The following is a 21,025-nucleotide window of genomic DNA, read 5'->3' as shown; positions in this document are numbered from 1 at the left end:
AGCCAATACATTAAACAACATGTTTGCAAAGTTTTAACTGTTTTAGTCAAGAATTGTTTGTGTAAGAGTGCTAAAACGTATGGATTATACATTGACGAAAGCAAGCATAGGTGTTTTTTAATGTAAAAAGTTCGGAAGGCTGTAAAATTTTTTCTAATCAATTTTAAGCAAAAAAAAAAAAAGCGTGTCGTAGCCAATACATTAAACAACATGTTTGCAAAGTTTTAACTGTTTTAGTCAAGAATTGTTTGTGTAAGAGTGCTAAAACGTATGGATTATACATTGACTAGTAAAAAGTTCAGAAGGCTGTAAAATTTTTTCTAAACAATTTTAAGCAAAAATAAAAAAAGCGTGTCGTAGCCAATACATTAAACAACATGTTTGCAAAGTTTTAACTGTTTTAGTCAAGAATTGTTTGTGTAAGAATGCTAAAACGTATGGATTATACATTGACGAAAGCAAGCATAGGTGTTTTTTAATGTAAAAAGTTCAGAAGGCTGTAAAATTTTTTCTAATCAATTTTAAGCAAAAATAAAAAAAGCGTGTCGTAGCAAATACATTAAACAACATGTTTGCAAAGTTTTAACTGTTTTAGTCAAGAATTGTTTGTGTAAGAGTGCTAAAACGTATGGATTGTACATTGACGATAGCAAGCATAGGTGTTTTTTAATGTAAAAAGTTCAGAAGGCTGTAAAATTTTTTCTAATAAATTTTAAGCAAAAATAAAAAAAGCGTGTCGTAGCCAATACATTAAACAACATGTTTGCAAAGTTTTACATGTTTTAGTCAAGAATTGTTTGTGTAAGAGTGCTCAAACGTATGGATTATACATAGACTAGTAAAAAGTTCAGAAGACTTTAAAATTTTTTCTAAACAATTTTAAGCAAAAATAAAAAAAGCGTGTCGTAGCCAATACATTAAACAACATATTTGCAAAGTTTTAACTGTTTTAGTCAAGAATTGTTTGTGTAAGAGTGCTAAAACGTATGGATTATACATTGACTAGTAAAAAGTTCAAAAGGCTGTAAAATTTTTTCTAAACAATTTTAAGCAAAAATAAAAAAAGCGTGTCGTAGCCAATACATTAAACAACATGTTTGCAAAGTTTTAACTGTTTTAGTCAAGAATTGTTTGTGTAAGAATGCTAAAACGTATGGATTATACATTGACGAAAGCAAGCATAGGTGTTTTTTAATGTAAAAAGTTCAGAAGGCTGTAAAATTTTTTCTAAACAATTTTAAGCAAAAATAAAAAAAGCGTGTCGTAGCAAATACATTAAACAACATGTTTGCAAAGTTTTAACTGTTTTAGTCAAGAATTGTTTGTGTAAGAGTGCTAAAACGTATGGATTATACATTGACTAGTAAAAAGTTCAGAAGACTGTAAAAATTTTTCTAAACAATTTTAAGCAAAATTAAAAAAAGCGTGTCGTAGCCAATACATTAAACAACATGTTTGCAAAGTTTTAACTGTTTTAGTCAAGAATTGTTTGTGTAAGAGTGCTAAAACGTATGGATTATACATTGACGAAAGCAAGCATAGGTGTTTTTTAATGTAAAAAGTTCAGAAGGCTGTAAAATTTTTTCTAATCAATTTTAAGCAAAAATAAAAAAAGCATGTCGTAGCCAATACATTAAACAACATGTTTGCAAAGTTTTACATGTTTTAGTCAAGAATTGTTTGTGTAAGAGTGCTCAAACGTATGGATTATACATAGACTAGTAAAAAGTTCAGAAGACTTTAAAATTTTTTCTAAACAATTTTAAGCAAAAATAAAAAAAGCGTGTCGTAGCCAATACATTAAACAACATATTTGCAAAGTTTTAACTGTTTTAGTCAAGAATTGTTTGTGTAAGAGTGCTAAAACGTATGGATTATACATTGACTAGTAAAAAGTTCAGAAGACTGTAAAATTTTTTCTAAACAATTTTAAGCAAAAATAAAAAAAGCGTGTCGTAGCCAATACATTAAACAACATAGTTGCAAAGTTTTAACTGTTTTAGTCAAGAATTGTTTGTGTAAGAGTGCTAAAACGTTTGGATTATACATTGACGAAAGCAAGCATAGGTGTTTTTTAATGTAAAAAGTTCAGAAGGCTGTAAAATTTTTTCTAATCAATTTTAAGCAAAAATAAAAAAAGCGTGTCGTAGCCAATACATTAAACAACGAATTTGCAAAGTTTTAACTGTTTTGGTCAAGAATTGTTTGTGTAAGAGTGCTAAAACGTATGGATTATACATTGAATAGTAAAAAGTTCAGAAGACTGTAAAATTTTTTTTAAACAATTTTAAGCAAAAATAAAAAAAGCGTATCGTAGCCAATACATTGAACAACATGTTTGCAAAGTTTTAACTGTTTTAGTCAAGAATTGTTTGTGTAAGAGTGCTAAAACGTATGGATTATACATTGACGAAAGCAAGCATAGGTGTTTTTTAATGTAAAAAGTTCAGAAGGCTGTAAAATTTTTTCTAAACAATTTTAAGCAAAAATAAAAAAAGCGTGTCGTAGCCAATACATTAAACAACATAGTTGCAAAGTTTTAACTGTTTTAGTCAAGAATTGTTTGTGTAAGAGTGCTAAAACGTTTGGATTATACATTTACGAAAGCAAGCATAGGTGTTTTTTAATGTAAAAAGTTCAGAAGGCTGTAAAATTTTTTCTAATCAATTTTAAGCAAAAATAAAAAAAGCGTGTCGTAGCCAATACATTAAACAACATGTTTGCAAAGTTTTAACTGTTTTAGTCAAGAATTGTTTGTGTAAGAGTGCTAGAACGTATGGATTATACATTGACTAGTAAAAAGTTCAGAAGACTGTAAAATTTTTTCTAAACAATTTTAAGCAAAAATAAAAAAAGCGTGTCGTAGCCAATACATTAAACAACATGTTTGCAAAGTTTTAACTGTTTTAGTCAAGAATTGTTTGTGTAAGAGTGCTAAAACGTATGGATTATACATTGACGAAAGCAAGCATAGGTGTTTTTTAATGTAAAAAGTTCGGAAGGCTGTAAAATTTTTTCTAATCAATTTTAAGCAAAAATAAAAAAAGCGTGTCGTAGCCAATACATTAAACAACATGTTTGCAAAGTTTTAACTGTTTTAGTCAATAATTGTTTGTGTAAGAGTGCTAAAACGTATGGATTATACATTGACTAGTAAAAAGTTCAGAAGGCTGTAAAATTTTTTCTAAACAATTTTAAGCAAAAATAAAAAAAGCGTGTCGTAGCCAATACATTAAACAACATGTTTGCAAAGTTTTAACTGTTTTAGTCAAGAATTGTTTGTGTAAGAATGCTAAAACGTATGGATTATACATTGACGAAAGCAAGCATAGGTGTTTTTTAATGTAAAAAGTTCAGAAGGCTGTAAAATTTTTTCTAATCAATTTTAAGCAAAAATAAAAAAAGCGTGTCGTAGCCAATACATAAAACAACATGTTTGCAAAGTTTTAACTGTTTTAGTCAAGAATTGTTTGTGTAAGAGTGCTAAAACGTATGGATTATACATTGACTAGTAAAAAGTTCAGAAGACTGTAAATTTTTTTCTAAATAATTTTAAGCAAAAATAAAAAAAGCGTGTCGTAGCCAATACATTAAACAACATGTTTGCAAAGTTTTAACTGTTTTAGTCAAGAATTGTTTGTGTAAGAGTGCTAAAACGTATGGATTATACATTGACGAAAGCAAGCATAGGTGTTTTTTAATGTAAAAAGTTCGGAAGGCTGTAAAATTTTTTCTAATCAATTTTAAGCAAAAATAAAAAAAGCGTGTCGTAGCCAATACATTAAACAACATGTTTGCAAAGTTTTAAGTGTTTTAGTCTAGAATTGTTTGTGTAAGAGTGCTAAAACGTATGGATTATACATTGACTAGTAAAAAGTTCAGAAGGCTGTAAAATTTTTTCTAAACAATTTTAAGCAAAAATAAAAAAAGCGTGTCGTAGCCAATACATAAAACAACATGTTTGCAAAGTTTTAACTGTTTTAGTCAAGAATTGTTTGTGTAAGAGTGCTAAAACGTATGGATTATACATTGACGAAAGCAAGCATAGGTGTTTTTTAATGTAAAAAGTTCAGAAGGCTGTAAAATTTTTTCTAATCAATTTTAAGCAAAAATAAAAAAAGCGTGTCGTAGCCAATACATAAAACAACATGTTTGCAAAGTTTTAACTGTTTTAGTCAAGAATTGTTTGTGTAAGAGTGCGAAAACGTATGGATTATACATTGACGAAAGCAAGCATAGGTGTTTTTTAATGTAAAAAGTTCAGAAGGCTGTAAAATTTTTTCTAATCAATTTTAAGCAAAAATAAAAAATGCGTGTCGTAGCCAATACATTAAACAACATGTTTGCAAAGTTTCAACTGTTTTAGTCAAGAATTGTTTGTGTAAGAGTGCTAAAACGTATGGATTATACATTGACGAAAGCAAGCATAGGTGTTTTTTAATGTAAAAAGTTCAGAAGGCTGTAAAATTTTTTCTAATCAATTTTAAGCAAAAATAAAAAAAGCGTGTCGTAGCCAATACATAAAACAACATGTTTGCAAAGTTTTAACTGTTTTAGTCAAGAATTGTTTGTGTAAGAGTGCTAAAACGTATGGATTATACATTAACGAAAGCAAGCATAGGTGTTTTTTAATGTAAAAAGTTCAGAAGGCTGTAAAATTTTTTCTAATCAATTTTAAGCAAAAATAAAAAAAGCGTGTCGTAGCCAATACATTAAACAACATGTTTGCAAAGTTTTAACTGTTTTAGTCAAGAATTGTTTGTGTAAGAGTGCTAAAACGTATGGATTATACATTGACGAAAGCAAGCATAGGTGTTTTTTAATGTAAAAAGTTCAGAAGACTGTAAAATTTTTTCTAAACAATTTTAAGCAAAATAAAAAAAGCCTGTCGTAGCCATTACATTAAACAACATGTTTGCAAAGTTTTAACTGTTTTAGTCAAGAATTGTTTGTGTAAGAGTGCTAAAACGTATGGATTATACATTGACTAGTAAAAAGTTCAGAAGACTGTAAAATTTTTTCTAAATAATTTTAAGCAAAAATAAAAAAAGCGTGTCGTAGCCAATACATTAAACAACATGTTTGCAAAGTTTTAACTGTTTTAGTCAAGAATTGTTTGTGTAAGAGTGCTAAAACGTATGGATTATACATTGACTAGTAAAAAGTTCAGAAGGCTGTAAAATTTTTTCTAAACAATTTTAAGCAAAAATAAAAAAAGCGTGTCGTAGCCAATACATTAAACAACATGTTTGCAAAGTTTTAACTGTTTTAGTCAAGAATTGTTTGTGTAAGAGTGCTAAAACGTATGGATTATACATTGACGAAAGCAAGCATAGGTGTTTTTTAATGTAAAAAGTTCAGAAGGCTGTAAAATTTTTTCTAATCAATTTTAAGCAAAAATAAAAAAAGCGTGTCGTAGCAAATACATTAAACAACATGTTTGCAAAGTTTTAACTGTTTTAGTCAAGAATTGTTTGTGTAAGAGTGCTAAAACGTATGGATTATACATTGACTAGTAAAAAGTTCAGAAGACTGTAAAATTTTTTCTAAACAATTTTAAGCAAAAATAAAAAAAGCGTATCGTAGCCAATACATTAAACAACATATTTGCAAAGTTTTAACTGTTTTAGTCAAGAATTGTTTGTGTAAGAGTGCTAAAACGTATGGAATTATACATTGACGAAAGCAAGCATAGGTGTTTTTTAATGTAAAAAGTTCAGAAGGCTGTAAAATTTTTTCTAATCAATTTTAAGCAAAAATAAAAAAAGCTTGTCGTAGCCAATACATTAAACAACATGTTTGCAAAGTTTTAACTGTTTTAGTCAAGAATTGTTTGTGTAAGAGTGCTAAAACGTATGGATTATACATTGACTAGTAAAAAGTTCAGAAGACTGTAAAATTTTTTCTAAACAATTTTAAGCAAAAATAAAAAAAGCGTATCGTAGCCAGTACATTAAACAACATATTTGCAAAGTTTTAACTGTTTTAGTCAAGAATTGTTTGTGTAAGAGTGCTAAAACGTATGGATTATACATTGACGAAAGCAAGCATAGGTGTTTTGTAATGTAAAAAGTTCAGAAGGCTGTAAAATTTTTTCTAATCAATTTTAAGCAAAAATAAAAAAAGCGTGTCGTAGCAAATACATTAAACAACATGTTTGCAAAGTTTTAACTGTTTTAGTCAAGAATTGTTTGTGTAAGAGTGCTAAAACGTATGGATTATACATTGACTAGTAAAAAGTTCAGAAGACTGTAAAATTTTTTCTAAACAATTTTAAGCAAAAATAAAAAAAGCGTGTCGTAGCCAATACATTAAACAACATGTTTGCAAAGTTTTAACTGTTTTAGTCAAGAATTGTTTGTGTAAGAGTGCTAAAACGTATGGATTATACATTGACGAAAGCAAGCATAGGTGTTTTTTAATGTAAAAAGTTCAGAAGGCTGTAAAATTTTTTCTAATCAATTTTAAGCAAAAATAAAAAAAGCGTGTCGTAGCCAATACATTAAACAACATGTTTGCAAAGTTTTACATGTTTTAGTCAAGAATTGTTTGTGTAAGAGTGCTCAAACGTATGGATTATACATAGACTAGTAAAAAGTTCAGAAGACTTTAAAATTTTTTCTAAACAATTTTAAGCAAAAATAAAAAAAGCGTGTCGTAGCCAATACATTAAACAACATATTTGCAAACTTTTAACTGTTTTAGTCAAGAATTGTTTGTGTAAGAGTGCTAAAACGTATGGATTATACATTGACTAGTAAAAAGTTCAGAAGACTGTAAAATTTTTTCTAAACAATTTTAAGCAAAAATAAAAAAAGCGTGTCGTAGCCAATACATTAAACAACATAGTTGCAAAGTTTTAACTGTTTTAGTCAAGAATTGTTTGTGTAAGAGTGCTAAAACGTTTGGATTATACATTGACGAAAGCAAGCATAGGTGTTTTTTAATGTAAAAAGTTCAGAAGGCTGTAAAATTTTTTCTAATCAATTTTAAGCAAAAATAAAAAAAGCGTGTCGTAGCCAATACATTAAACAACATATTTGCAAAGTTTTAACTGTTTTAGTCAAGAATTGTTTGTGTAAGAGTGCTAAAACGTATGGATTATACATTGACTAGTAAAAAGTTCAGAAGACTGTAAAATTTTTTCTAAACAATTTTAAGCAAAAATAAAAAAAGCGTATCGTAGCCAATACATTGAACAACATATTTGCAAAGTTTTAACTGTTTTAGTCAAGAATTGTTTGTGTAAGAGTGCTAAAACGTATGGATTATACATTGACGAAAGCAAGCATAGGTGTTTTTTAATGTAAAAAGTTCAGAAGGCTGTAAAATTTTTTCTAATCAATTTTAAGCAAAAAGAAAAAAAAACGTGTCGTAGCAAATACATTAAACAACATGTTTGCAAAGTTTTAACTGTTTTAGTCAAGAATTGTTTGTGTAAGAGTGTTAAAACGTATGGATTATACATTGACTAGTAAAAAGTTCAGAAGACTGTAAAATTTTTTCTAAACAACTTTAAGCAATAATAAAAAATGCGTGTCGTAGCCAATACATTAAACAACATGTTTGCAAAGTTTTAACTGTTTTAGTCAAGAATTGTTTGTGTAAGAGTGCTAAAACGTATGGATTATACATTGACGAAAGCAAGCATAGGTGTTTTTTAATGTAAAAAGTTCGGAAGGCTGTAAAATTTTTTCTAATCAATTTTAAGCAAAAATAAAAAAAGCGTGTCGTAGCCAATACATTAAACAACATGTTTGCAAAGTTTTAACTGTTTTAGTCAAGAATTGTTTGTGTAAGAGTGCTAAAACGTATGGATTATACATTGACTAGTAAAAAGTTCAGAAGGCTGTAAAATTTTTTCTAAACAATTTTAAGCAAAAATAAAAAAGCGTGTCGTAGCCAATACATTAAACAACATGTTTGCAAAGTTTTAACTGTTTTAGTCAAGAATTGTTTGTGTAAGAATGCTAAAACGTATGGATTATACATTGACGAAAGCAAGCATAGGTGTTTTTTAATGTAAAAAGTTCAGAAGGCTGTAAAATTTTTTCTAATCAATTTTAAGCAAAAATAAAAAAAGCGTGTCGTAGCAAATACATTAAACAACATGTTTGCAAAGTTTTAACTGTTTTAGTCAAGAATTGTTTGTGTAAGAGTGCTAAAACTTATGGATTATACATTGACTAGTAAAAAGTTCAGAAGACTGTAAAATTTTTTCTAAACAATTTTAAGCAAAATTAAAAAAAGCGTGTCGTAGCCAATACATTAAACAACATGTTTGCAAAGTTTTAACTGTTTTAGTCAAGAATTGTTTGTGTAAGAGTGCTAAAACGTATGGATTATACATTGACGAAAGCAAGCATAGGTGTTTTTTAATGTAAAAAGTTCAGAAGGCTGTAAAATTTTTTCTAATCAATTTTAAGCAAAAATAAAAAAAAGCGTGTCGTAGCCAATACATTAAACAACATGTTTGCAAAGTTTTACATGTTTTAGTCAAGAATAGTTTGTGTAAGAGTGCTCAAACGTATGGATTATACATAGACTAGTAAAAAGTTCAGAAGACTTTAAAATTTTTTCTAAACAATTTTAAGCAAAATTAAAAAAAGCGTGTCGTAGCCAATACATTAAACAACATATTTGCAAAGTTTTAACTGTTTTAGTCAAGAATTGTTTGTGTAAGAGTGCTAAAACGTATGGATTATACATTGACTAGTAAAAAGTTCAGAAGACTGTAAAATTTTTTTTAAACAATTTTAAGCAAAAATAAAAAAAGCGTGTCGTAGCCAATACATAAAACAACATGTTTGCAAAGTTTTAACTGTTTTAGTCAAGAATTGTTTGTGTAAGAGTGCTAAAACGTATGGATTATACATTGACTAGTAAAAAGTTCAGAAGACTGTAAAATTTTTTCTAAACAATTTTAAGCAAAAATAAAAAAAGCGTGTCGTAGCCAATACATTAAACAACATATTTGCAAAGTTTTAACTGTTTTAGTCAAGAATTGTTTGTGTAAGAGTGCTAAAACGTATGGATTATACATTGACGAAAGCAAGCATAGGTGTTTTTTAATGTAAAAAGTTCAGAAGGCTGTAAAATTTTTTCTAAACAATTTTAAGCAAAAATAAAAAAAGCGTGTCGTAGCAAATACATTAAACAACATGTTTGCAAAGTTTTACATGTTTTAGTCAAGAATTGTTTGTGTAAGAGTGCTAAAACGTATGGATTATACATTGACTAGTAAAAAGTTCAGAAGACTGTAAAATTTTTTCTAAATAATTTTAAGCAAAAATAAAAAAAGCGTGTCGTAGCCAATACATTAAACAACATGTTTGCAAAATTTTAAGTGTTTTAGTCTAGAATTGTTTGTGTAAGAGTGCTAAAACGTATGGATTATACATTGACTAGTAAAAAGTTCAGAAGGCTGTAAAATTTTTTCTAAACAATTTTAAGCAAAAATAAAAAAAGCGTGTCGTAGCCAATACATTAAACAACATAGTTGCAAAGTTTTAACTGTTTTAGTCAAGAATTGTTTGTGTAAGAGTGCTAAAACGTTTGGATTATACATTGACGAAAGCAAGCATAGGTGTTTTTTAATGTAAAAAGTTCAGAAGGCTGTAAAATTTTTTCTAATCAATTTTAAGCAAAAATAAAAAAAGCGTGTCGTAGCCAATACATTAAACAACATATTTGCAAAGTTTTAACTGTTTTAGTCAAGAATTGTTTGTGTAAGAGTGCTAAAACGTATGGATTATACATTGACTAGTAAAAAGTTCAGAAGACTGTAAAATTTTTTCTAAACAATTTTAAGCAAAAATAAAAAAAGCGTATCGTAGCCAATACATTGAACAACATGTTTGCAAAGTTTTAACTGTTTTAGTCAAGAATTGTTTGTGTAAGAGTGCTAAAACGTATGGATTATACATTGACGAAAGCAAGCATAGGTGTTTTTTAATGTAAAAAGTTCAGAAGGCTGTAAAATTTTTTCTAATCAATTTTAAGCAAAAAGAATAAAAAACGTGTCGTAGCAAATACATTAAACAACATGTTTGCAAAGTTTTAACTGTTTTAGTCAAGAATTGTTTGTGTAAGAGTGTTAAAACGTATGGATTATACATTGACTAGTAAAAAGTTCAGAAGACTGTAAAATTTTTTCTAAACAACTTTAAGCAATAATAAAAAATGCGTGTCGTAGCCAATACATTAAACAACATGTTTGCAAAGTTTTAACTGTTTTAGTCAAGAATTGTTTGTGTAAGAGTGCTAAAACGTATGGATTATACATTGACGAAAGCAAGCATAGGTGTTTTTTAATGTAAAAAGTTCGGAAGGCTGTAAAATTTTTTCTAATCAATTTTAAGCAAAAATAAAAAAAGCGTGTCGTAGCCAATACATTAAACAACATGTTTGCAAAGTTTTAACTGTTTTAGTCAAGAATTGTTTGTGTAAGAGTGCTAAAACGTATGGATTATACATTGACTAGTAAAAAGTTCAGAAGGCTGTAAAATTTTTTCTAAACAATTTTAAGCAAAAATAAAAAAGCGTGTCGTAGCCAATACATTAAACAACATGTTTGCAAAGTTTTAACTGTTTTAGTCAAGAATTGTTTGTGTAAGAATGCTAAAACGTATGGATTATACATTGACGAAAGCAAGCATAGGTGTTTTTTAATGTAAAAAGTTCAGAAGGCTGTAAAATTTTTTCTAATCAATTTTAAGCAAAAATAAAAAAAGCGTGTCGTAGCAAATACATTAAACAACATGTTTGCAAAGTTTTAACTGTTTTAGTCAAGAATTGTTTGTGTAAGAGTGCTAAAACTTATGGATTATACATTGACTAGTAAAAAGTTCAGAAGACTGTAAAATTTTTTCTAAACAATTTTAAGCAAAATTAAAAAAAGCGTGTCGTAGCCAATACATTAAACAACATGTTTGCAAAGTTTTAACTGTTTTAGTCAAGAATTGTTTGTGTAAGAGTGCTAAAACGTATGGATTATACATTGACGAAAGCAAGCATAGGTGTTTTTTAATGTAAAAAGTTCAGAAGGCTGTAAAATTTTTTCTAATCAATTTTAAGCAAAAATAAAAAAAGCGTGTCGTAGCCAATACATTAAACAACATGTTTGCAAAGTTTTACATGTTTTAGTCAAGAATAGTTTGTGTAAGAGTGCTCAAACGTATGGATTATACATAGACTAGTAAAAAGTTCAGAAGACTTTAAAATTTTTTCTAAACAATTTTAAGCAAAAATAAAAAAAGCGTGTCGTAGCCAATACATTAAACAACATATTTGCAAAGTTTTAACTGTTTTAGTCAAGAATTGTTTGTGTAAGAGTGCTAAAACGTATGGATTATACATTGACTAGTAAAAAGTTCAGAAGACTGTAAAATTTTTTTTAAACAATTTTAAGCAAAAATAAAAAAAGCGTGTCGTAGCCAATACATAAAACAACATGTTTGCAAAGTTTTAACTGTTTTAGTCAAGAATTGTTTGTGTAAGAGTGCTAAAACGTATGGATTATACATTGACTAGTAAAAAGTTCAGAAGACTGTAAAATTTTTTCTAAACAATTTTAAGCAAAAATAAAAAAAGCGTGTCGTAGCCAATACATTAAACAACATATTTGCAAAGTTTTAACTGTTTTAGTCAAGAATTGTTTGTGTAAGAGTGCTAAAACGTATGGATTATACATTGACGAAAGCAAGCATAGGTGTTTTTTAATGTAAAAAGTTCAGAAGGCTGTAAAATTTTTTCTAAACAATTTTAAGCAAAAATAAAAAAAGCGTGTCGTAGCAAATACATTAAACAACATGTTTGCAAAGTTTTAACTGTTTTAGTCAAGAATTGTTTGTGTAAGAGTGCTAAAACGTATGGATTATACATTGACTAGTAAAAAGTTCAGAAGACTGTAAAATTTTTTCTAAATAATTTTAAGCAAAAATAAAAAAAGCGTGTCGTAGCCAATACATTAAACAACATGTTTGCAAAATTTTAAGTGTTTTAGTCTAGAATTGTTTGTGTAAGAGTGCTAAAACGTATGGATTATACATTGACTAGTAAAAAGTTCAGAAGGCTGTAAAATTTTTTCTAAACAATTTTAAGCAAAAATAAAAAAAGCGTGTCGTAGCCAATACATTAAACAACATGTTTGCAAAGTTTTAACTGTTTTAGTCAAGAATTGTTTGTGTAATAGTGCTAAAACGTATGGATTATACATTGACGAAAGCAAGCATAGGTGTTTTTTAATGTAAAAAGTTCAGAAGGCTTTAAAATTTTTTCTAATCAATTTTAAGCAAAAATAAAAAAAGCGTGTCGTAGCCAATACATAAAACAACATGTTTGCAAAGTTTTAACTGTTTTAGTCAAGAATTGTTTGTGTAAGAGTGCTAAAACGTATGGATTATACATTGACGAAACCAAGCATAGGTGTTTTTTAATGTAAAAAGTTCAGAAGGCTGTAAAATTTTTTCTAATCAATTTTAAGCAAAAATAAAAAAAGCGTGTCGTAGCAAATACATTAAACAACATGTTTGCAAAGTTTTAACTGTTTTAGTCAAGAATTGTTTGTGTAAGAGTGCTAAAACGTATGGATTATACATTGACTAGTAAAAAGTTCAGAAGACTGTAAAATTTTTTCTAAACAACTTTAAGCAAAAATAAAAAAAGCGTGTCGTAGCCAATACATTAAACAACATGTTTGCAAAGTTTTAACTGTTTTAGTCAAGAATTGTTTGTGTAAGAGTGCTAAAACGTATGGATTATACATTGACGAAAGCAAGCATAGGTGTTTTTTAATGTAAAAAGTTCGGAAGGCTGTAAAATTTTTTCTAATCAATTTTAAGCAAAAATAAAAAAAGCGTGTCGTAGCCAATACATTAAACAACATGTTTGCAAAGTTTTAACTGTTTTAGTCAAGAATTGTTTGTGTAAGAGTGCTAAAACGTATGGATTATACATTGACTAGTAAAAAGTTCAGAAGGCTGTAAAATTTTTTCTAAACAATTTTAAGCAAAAATAAAAAAAGCGTGTCGTAGCCAATACATTAAACAACATGTTTGCAAAGTTTTAACTGTTTTAGTCAAGAATTGTTTGTGTAAGAATGCTAAAACGTATGGATTATACATTGACGAAAGCAAGCATAGGTGTTTTTTAATGTAAAAAGTTCAGAAGGCTGTAAAATTTTTTCTAATCAATTTTAAGCAAAAATAAAAAAAGCGTGTCGTAGCAAATACATAAAACAACATGTTTGCAAAGTTTTAACTGTTTTAGTCAAGAATTGTTTGTGTAAGAGTGCTAAAACGTATGGATTATACATTGACTAGTAAAAAGTTCAGAAGACTGTAAAATTTTTTCTAAACAATTTTAAGCAAAAATAAAAAAAGCGTGTCGTAGCCAATACATTAAACAACATGTTTGCAAAGTTTTAACTGTTTTAGTCAAGAATTGTTTGTGTAAGAGTGCTAAAACGTATGGATTATACATTGACGAAAGCAAGCATAGGTGTTTTTGAATGTAAAAAGTTCAGAAGGCTGTAAAATTTTTTCTAATCAATTTTAAGCAAAAATAAAATAAGCGTGTCGTAGCCAATACATTAAACAACATGTTTGCAAAGTTTTAACTGTTTTAGTCAAGAATTGTTTGTGTAAGAGTGCTCAAACGTATGGATTATACATAGACTAGTAAAAAGTTCAGAAGACTGTAAAATTTTTTCTAAACAACTTTAAGCAAAAATAAAAAAAGCGTGTCGTAGCCAATACATTAAACAACATGTTTGCAAAGTTTTAACTGTTTTAGTCAAGAATTGTTTGTGTAAGAGTGCTAAAACGTATGGATTATACATTGACGAAAGCAAGCATAGGTGTTTTTTAATGTGAAAAATTCAGAAGGCTGTAAAATTTTTTCTAATCAATTTTAAGCAAAAATAAAAAAAGCGTGTCGTAGCCAATACATTAAACAACATGTTTGCAAAGTTTTAACTGTTTTAGTCGAGAATTGTTTGTGTAAGAGTGCTAAAACGTATGGATTATACATAGACTAGTAAAAAGTTCAGAAAACTTTAAAATTTTTTCTAAACAATTTTAAGCAAAAATAAAAAAAGCGTGTCGTAGCCAATACATTAAACAACATGTTTGCAAAGTTTTAACTGTTTTAGTCAAGAATTGTTTGTGTAAGAGTGCTAAAACGTATGGATTATACATTGACGAAAGCAAGCATAGGTGTTTTTTAATGTAAAAAGTTCGGAAGGCTGTAAAATTTTTTCTAATCAATTTTAAGCAAAAATAAAAAAAGCGTGTCGTAGCCAATACATTAAACAACATGTTTGCAAAGTTTTAACTGTTTTAGTCAATAATTGTTTGTGTAAGAGTGCTAAAACGTATGGATTATACATTGACTAGTAAAAAGTTCAGAAGGCTGTAAAATTTTTTCTAAACAATTTTAAGCAAAAATAAAAAAAGCGTGTCGTAGCCAATACATTAAACAACATGTTTGCAAAGTTTTAACTGTTTTAGTCAAGAATTGTTTGTGTAAGAATGCTAAAACGTATGGATTATACATTGACGAAAGCAAGCATAGGTGTTTTTTAATGTAAAAAGTTCAGAAGGCTGTAAAATTTTTTCTAATCAATTTTAAGCAAAAATAAAAAAAGCGTGTCGTAGCCAATACATAAAACAACATGTTTGCAAAGTTTTAACTGTTTTAGTCAAGAATTGTTTGTGTAAGAGTGCTAAAACGTATGGATTATACATTGACTAGTAAAAAGTTCAGAAGACTGTAAATTTTTTTCTAAATAATTTTAAGCAAAAATAAAAAAAGCGTGTCGTAGCCAATACATTAAACAACATGTTTGCAAAGTTTTAACTGTTTTAGTCAAGAATTGTTTGTGTAAGAGTGCTAAAACGTATGGATTATACATTGACGAAAGCAAGCATAGGTGTTTTTTAATGTAAAAAGTTCGGAAGGCTGTAAAATTTTTTCTAATCAATTTTAAGCAAAAATAAAAAAAGCGTGTCGTAGCCAATACATTAAACAACATGTTTGCAAAGTTTTAAGTGTTTTAGTCTAGAATTGTTTGTGTAAGAGTGCTAAAACGTATGGATTATACATTGACTAGTAAAAAGTTCAGAAGGCTGTAAAATTTTTTCTAAACAATTTTAAGCAAAAATAAAAAAAGCGTGTCGTAGCCAATACATAAAACAACATGTTTGCAAAGTTTTAACTGTTTTAGTCAAGAATTGTTTGTGTAAGAGTGCTAAAACGTATGGATTATACATTGACGAAAGCAAGCATAGGTGTTTTTTAATGTAAAAAGTTCAGAAGGCTGTAAAATTTTTTCTAATCAATTTTAAGCAAAAATAAAAAAAGCGTGTCGTAGCCAATACATAAAACAACATGTTTGCAAAGTTTTAACTGTTTTAGTCAAGAATTGTTTGTGTAAGAGTGCTAAAACGTATGGATTATACATTGACGAAAGCAAGCATAGGTGTTTTTTAATGTAAAAAGTTCAGAAGGCTGTAAAATTTTTTCTAATCAATTTTAAGCAAAAATAAAAAATGCGTGTCGTAGCCAATACATTAAACAACATGTTTGCAAAGTTTCAACTGTTTTAGTCAAGAATTGTTTGTGTAAGAGTGCTAAAACGTATGGATTATACATTGACGAAAGCAAGCATAGGTGTTTTTTAATGTAAAAAGTTCAGAAGGCTGTAAAATTTTTTCTAATCAATTTTAAGCAAAAATAAAAAAAGCGTGTCGTAGCCAATACATAAAACAACATGTTTGCAAAGTTTTAACTGTTTTAGTCAAGAATTGTTTGTGTAAGAGTGCTAAAACGTATGGATTATACATTAACGAAAGCAAGCATAGGTGTTTTTTAATGTAAAAAGTTCAGAAGGCTGTAAAATTTTTTCTAATCAATTTTAAGCAAAAATAAAAAAAGCGTGTCGTAGCCAATACATTAAACAACATGTTTGCAAAGTTTTAACTGTTTTAGTCAAGAATTGTTTGTGTAAGAGTGCTAAAACGTATGGATTATACATTGACGAAAGCAAGCATAGGTGTTTTTTAATGTAAAAAGTTCAGAAGACTGTAAAATTTTTTCTAAACAATTTTAAGCAAAATAAAAAAAGCCTGTCGTAGCCATTACATTAAACAACATGTTTGCAAAGTTTTAACTGTTTTAGTCAAGAATTGTTTATGTAAGAGTGCTAAAACGTATGGATTATACATTGACGAAAGCAAGCATAGGTGTTTTTTAATGTAAAAAGTTCAGAAGGCTTTAAAATTTTTTCTAATCAATTTTAAGCAAAAATAAAAAAAGCGTGTCGTAGCCAATACATTAAACAACATGTTTGCAAAGTTTTAACTGTTTTAGTCAAGAATTGTTTTTGTAAGAGTGCTAAAACGTATGGATTATACATAGACTAGTAAAAAGTTCAGAAGACTTTAAAATTTTTTCTAAACAATTTTAAGCAAAAATAAAAAAAGCGTGTCGTAGCCAATACATTAAACAACATATTTGCAAAGTTTTAACTGTTTTAGTCAAGAATTGTTTGTGTAAGAGTGCTAAAACGTATGGATTATACATTGACTAGTAAAAAGTTCAGAAGACTGTAAAATTTTTTCTAAACAATTTTAAGCAAAAATAAAAAAAGCGTGTCGTAGCCAATACATTAAATAACATGTTTGCAAAGTTTTAACTGTTTTAGTCAAGAATTGTTTGTGTAAGAGTGCTAAAACGTATGGATTATACATTGACTAGTAAAAAGTTCAGAAGACTGTAAAATTTTTTCTAAACAATTTTAAGCAAAAATAAAAAAAGCGTGTCGTAGCCAATACATTAAACAACATGTTTGCAAAGTTTTAACTGTTTTAGTCAAGAATTGTTTGTGTAAGAGTGCTAAAACGTATGGATTATACATTGACTAGTAAAAAGTTCAGATGGCTGTAAAATTTTTTCTAAACAATTTTAAGCAAAAATAAAACAAGCGTGTCGTAGCCAATACATTAAACAACATATTTGCAAAGTTTTAACTGTTTTAGTCAAGCATTGTTTGTGTAAGAGTGCTAAAACGTATGGATTATACATTGACGAAAGCAAGCATAGGTGTTTTTTAATGTAAAAAGTTCAGAAGGCTGTAAAATTTTTTCTAAACAATTTTAAGCAAAAATAAAAAAAGCGTGTCGTAGCCAATACATTAAACAACATATTTGCAAAGTTTTAACTGTTTTAGTCAAGAATTGTTTGTGTAAGAGTGCTAGAACGTATGGATTATACATTGACTAGTAAAAAGTTCAGAAGACTGTAAAATTTTTTCTAAACAATTTTAAGCAAAAATAAAAAAAGCGTGTCGTTGCCAATACATTAAACAACATAGTTGCAAAGTTTTAACTGTTTTAGTCAAGAATTGTTTGTGTAAGAGTGCTAAAACGTATGGATTATACATTGACGAAAGCAAGCATAGGTGTTTTTTAATGTAAAAAGTTCAGAAGGCTGTAAAATTTTTTCTAATCAATTTTAAGCAAAAATAAAAAAAGCGTGTCGTAGCCAATACATAAAACAACATATTTGCAAAGTTTTAACTGTTTTAGTCAAGAATTGTTTGTGTAAGAGTGCTAAAACGTATGGATTATACATTGACTAGTAAAAAGTTCAGAAGACTGTAAAATTTTTTTTAAACAATTTTAAGCAAAAATAAAAAAAGCGTGTCGTAGCCAATACATAAAACAACATGTTTGCAAAGTTTTAACTGTTTTAGTCAAGAATTGTTTGTGTAAGAGTGCTAAAACGTATGGATTATACATTGACTAGTAAAAAGTTCAGAAGACTGTAAAATTTTTTCTAAACAATTTTAAGCAAAAATAAAAAAAGCGTATCGTAGCCAATACATTAAACAACATATTTGCAAAGTTTTAACTGTTTTAGTCAAGAATTGTTTGTGTAAGAGTGCTAAAACGTATGGATTATACATTGACGAAAGCAAGCATAGGTGTTTTTTAATGTAAAAAGTTCAGAAGGCTGTAAAATTTTTTCTAATCAATTTTAAGCAAAAATAAAAAAAGCGTGTCGTAGCAAATACATTAAACAACATGTTTGCAAAGTTTTAACTGTTTTAGTCAAGAATTGTTTGTGTAAGAGTGCTAAAACGTATGGATTATACATTGACTAGTAAAAAGTTCAGAAGACTGTAAAATTTTTTCTAAATAATTTTAAGCAAAAATAAAAAAAGCGTGTCGTAGCCAATACATTAAACAACATGTTTGCAAAGTTTTAACTGTTTTAGTCAAGAATTGTTTGTGTAAGAGTGCTAAAACGTATGGATTATACATTGACGAAAGCAAGCATAGGTGTTTTTTAATGTAAAAAGTTCGGAAGGCTGTAAAATTTTTTCTAATCAATTTTAAGCAAAAATAAAAAAAGCGTGTCGTAGCCAATACATTAAACAACATGTTTGCAAAGTTTTAACTGTTTTAGTCAAGAATTGTTTGTGTAAGAGTGCTAAAACGTATGGATTATACATTGACTAGTAAAAAGTTCAGAAGGCTGTAAAATTTTTCCTAAACAATTTTAAGCAAAAATAAAAAAAGCGTGTCGTAGCCAATACATTAAACAACATGTTTGCAAAGTTTTAACTGTTTTAGTCAAGAATTGTTTGTGTAAGAGTGCTAAAACGTATGGATTATACATTGACGAAAGCAAGCATAGGTGTTTTTTTAATGTAAAAAGTTCAGAAGGCTGTAAAATTTTTTATAATCAATTTTAAGCAACAAAAAAAAAAAGCGTGTCGTAGCCAATACATAAAACAACATGTTTGCAAAGTTTTAACTGTTTTAGTCAAGAATTGTTTGTGTAAGAGTGCTAAAACGTATGGATTATACATTGACTAGTAAAAAGTTCAGAAGACTTTAAATTTTTTCTAAACAATTTTAAGCAAAAATAAAAAAAGCGTATCGTAGCCAATACATTAAACAACATATTTGCAAAGTTTTAACTGTTTTAGTCAAGAATTGTTTGTGTAAGAGTGCTAAAACGTATGGATTATACATTGACGAAAGCAAGCATAGGTGTTTTTTAATGTAAAAAGTTCAGAAGGCTGTAAAATTTTTTCTAATCAATTTTAAGCAAAAAAAAGAAAGCGTGTCGTAGCAAATACATTAAACAACATGTTTGCAAAGTTTTAACTGTTTTAGTCAAGAATTGTTTGTGTAAGAGTGCTAAAACGAATGGATTATACATTGACTAGTAAAAAGTTCAGAAGACTGTAAAATTTTTTCTAAACAATTTTAAGCAAAAATAAAAAAAGCTTGTCGTAGCCAATACATTAAACAACATATTTGCAAAGTTTTAACTGTTTTAGTCAAGAATTGTTTGTATAAGAGTGCTAAAACGTATGGATTATACATTGACGAAAGCAAGCATAGGTGTTTTTTAATGTAAAAAGTTCGGAAGGCTGTAAAATTTTTTCTAAACAATTTTAAGCAAAAATAAAAAAAGCGTGTCGTAGCCAATACATTAAACAACATGTTTGCAAAGTTTTAACTGTTTTAGTCAAGAATTGTTTGTGTAAGAGTGCTAAAACGTATGGATTATACATTGACTAGTAAAAAGTTCAGAAGGCTGTAAAATTTTTTCTAAACAATTTTAAGCAAAAATAAAAAAAGCGTGTCGTAGCCAATACATTAAACAACATGTTTGCAAAGTTTTAACTGTTTTAGTCAAGAATTGTTTGTGTAAGAGTGCTAAAACGTATGGATTATACATTGACTAGTAAAAAGTTCAGAAGGCTGTAAAATTTTTTCTAAACAATTTTAAGCAAAAATAAAAAAAGCGTGTCGTAGCCAATACATTAAACAACATGTTTGCAAAGTTTAAACTGTTTTAGTCAAGAATTGTTTGTGTAAGAGTGCTAAAACGTATGGATTATACATTGACGAAAGCAAGCATAGGTGTTTTTTAATGTAAAAAGTTCAGAAGGCTGTAAAATTTTTTCTAATCAATTTTAAGCAAAAATAAAAAAAGCGTGTCGTAGCCAATACATTAAACAACATGTTTGCAAAGTTTTAACTGTTTTAGTCAAGAATTGTTTGTGTAAGAGTGCTAAAACGTATGGATTATACATTGACTAGTAAAAAGTTCAGAAGACTGTAAAATTTTTTCTAAACAATTTTAAGCAAAAATAAAAAAAGCGTGTCGTAGCCAATACATTAAACAACATGTTTGCAAAGTTTTAACTGTTTTAGTCAAGAATTGTTTGTGTAAGAGTGCTAAAACGTATGGATTATACATTGACTAGTAAAAAGTTCAGAAGACTTTAAATTTTTTCTAAACAATTTTAAGCAAAAATAAAAAAAGCGTATCGTAGCCAATACATTAAACAACATGTTTGCAAAGTTTTAACTGTTTTAGTCAAGAATTGTTTGTGTAAGAGTGCTAAAACGTATGGATTATACATTGACGAAAGCAAGCATAGGTGTTTTTTAATGTAAAAAGTTCAGAAGGCTGTAAAATTTTTTCTAATCAATTTTAAGCAAAAATAAAAAAAGCGTGTCATAGCTAATACATTGAACAACATGTTTGCAAAGTTTCAACTGTTTTAGTCAAGAATTGTTTGTGTAAGAGTGCTAAAACGTATGGATTGTACATTGACTAGTAAAAAGTTCAGAAGACTGTAAAATTTTTTCTAAACAATTTTAAGCAAAAATAAAAAAAGCGTGTCGTAGCCAATACATTAAACAACATGTTTGCAAAGTTTTAACTGTTTTAGTCAAGAATTGTTTGTGTAAGAGTGCTAAAACGTATGGATTATACATTGACGAAAGCAAGCATAGGTGTTTTTTAATGTAAAAAGTTCAGAAGGCTGTAAAATTTTTTCTAATCAATTTTAAGCAAAAAAAAGAAAGCGTGTCGTAGCCAATACATTAAACAACATATTTGCAAAGTTTTAACTGTTTTAGTCAAGAATTGTTTGTATAAGAGTGCTAAAACGTATGGATTATACATTGACGAAAGCAAGCATAGGTGTTTTTTA

The sequence above is a fragment of the Thalia democratica genome, chromosome 7 (assembly GCF_965202585.1).
Source record: "Thalia democratica chromosome 7, ktThaDemo2.hap1.1, whole genome shotgun sequence".
Classification (NCBI taxonomy): Eukaryota; Metazoa; Chordata; class Thaliacea; order Salpida; family Salpidae; genus Thalia; species Thalia democratica.
Note: the sequence above shows the minus strand (reverse complement) of the source record.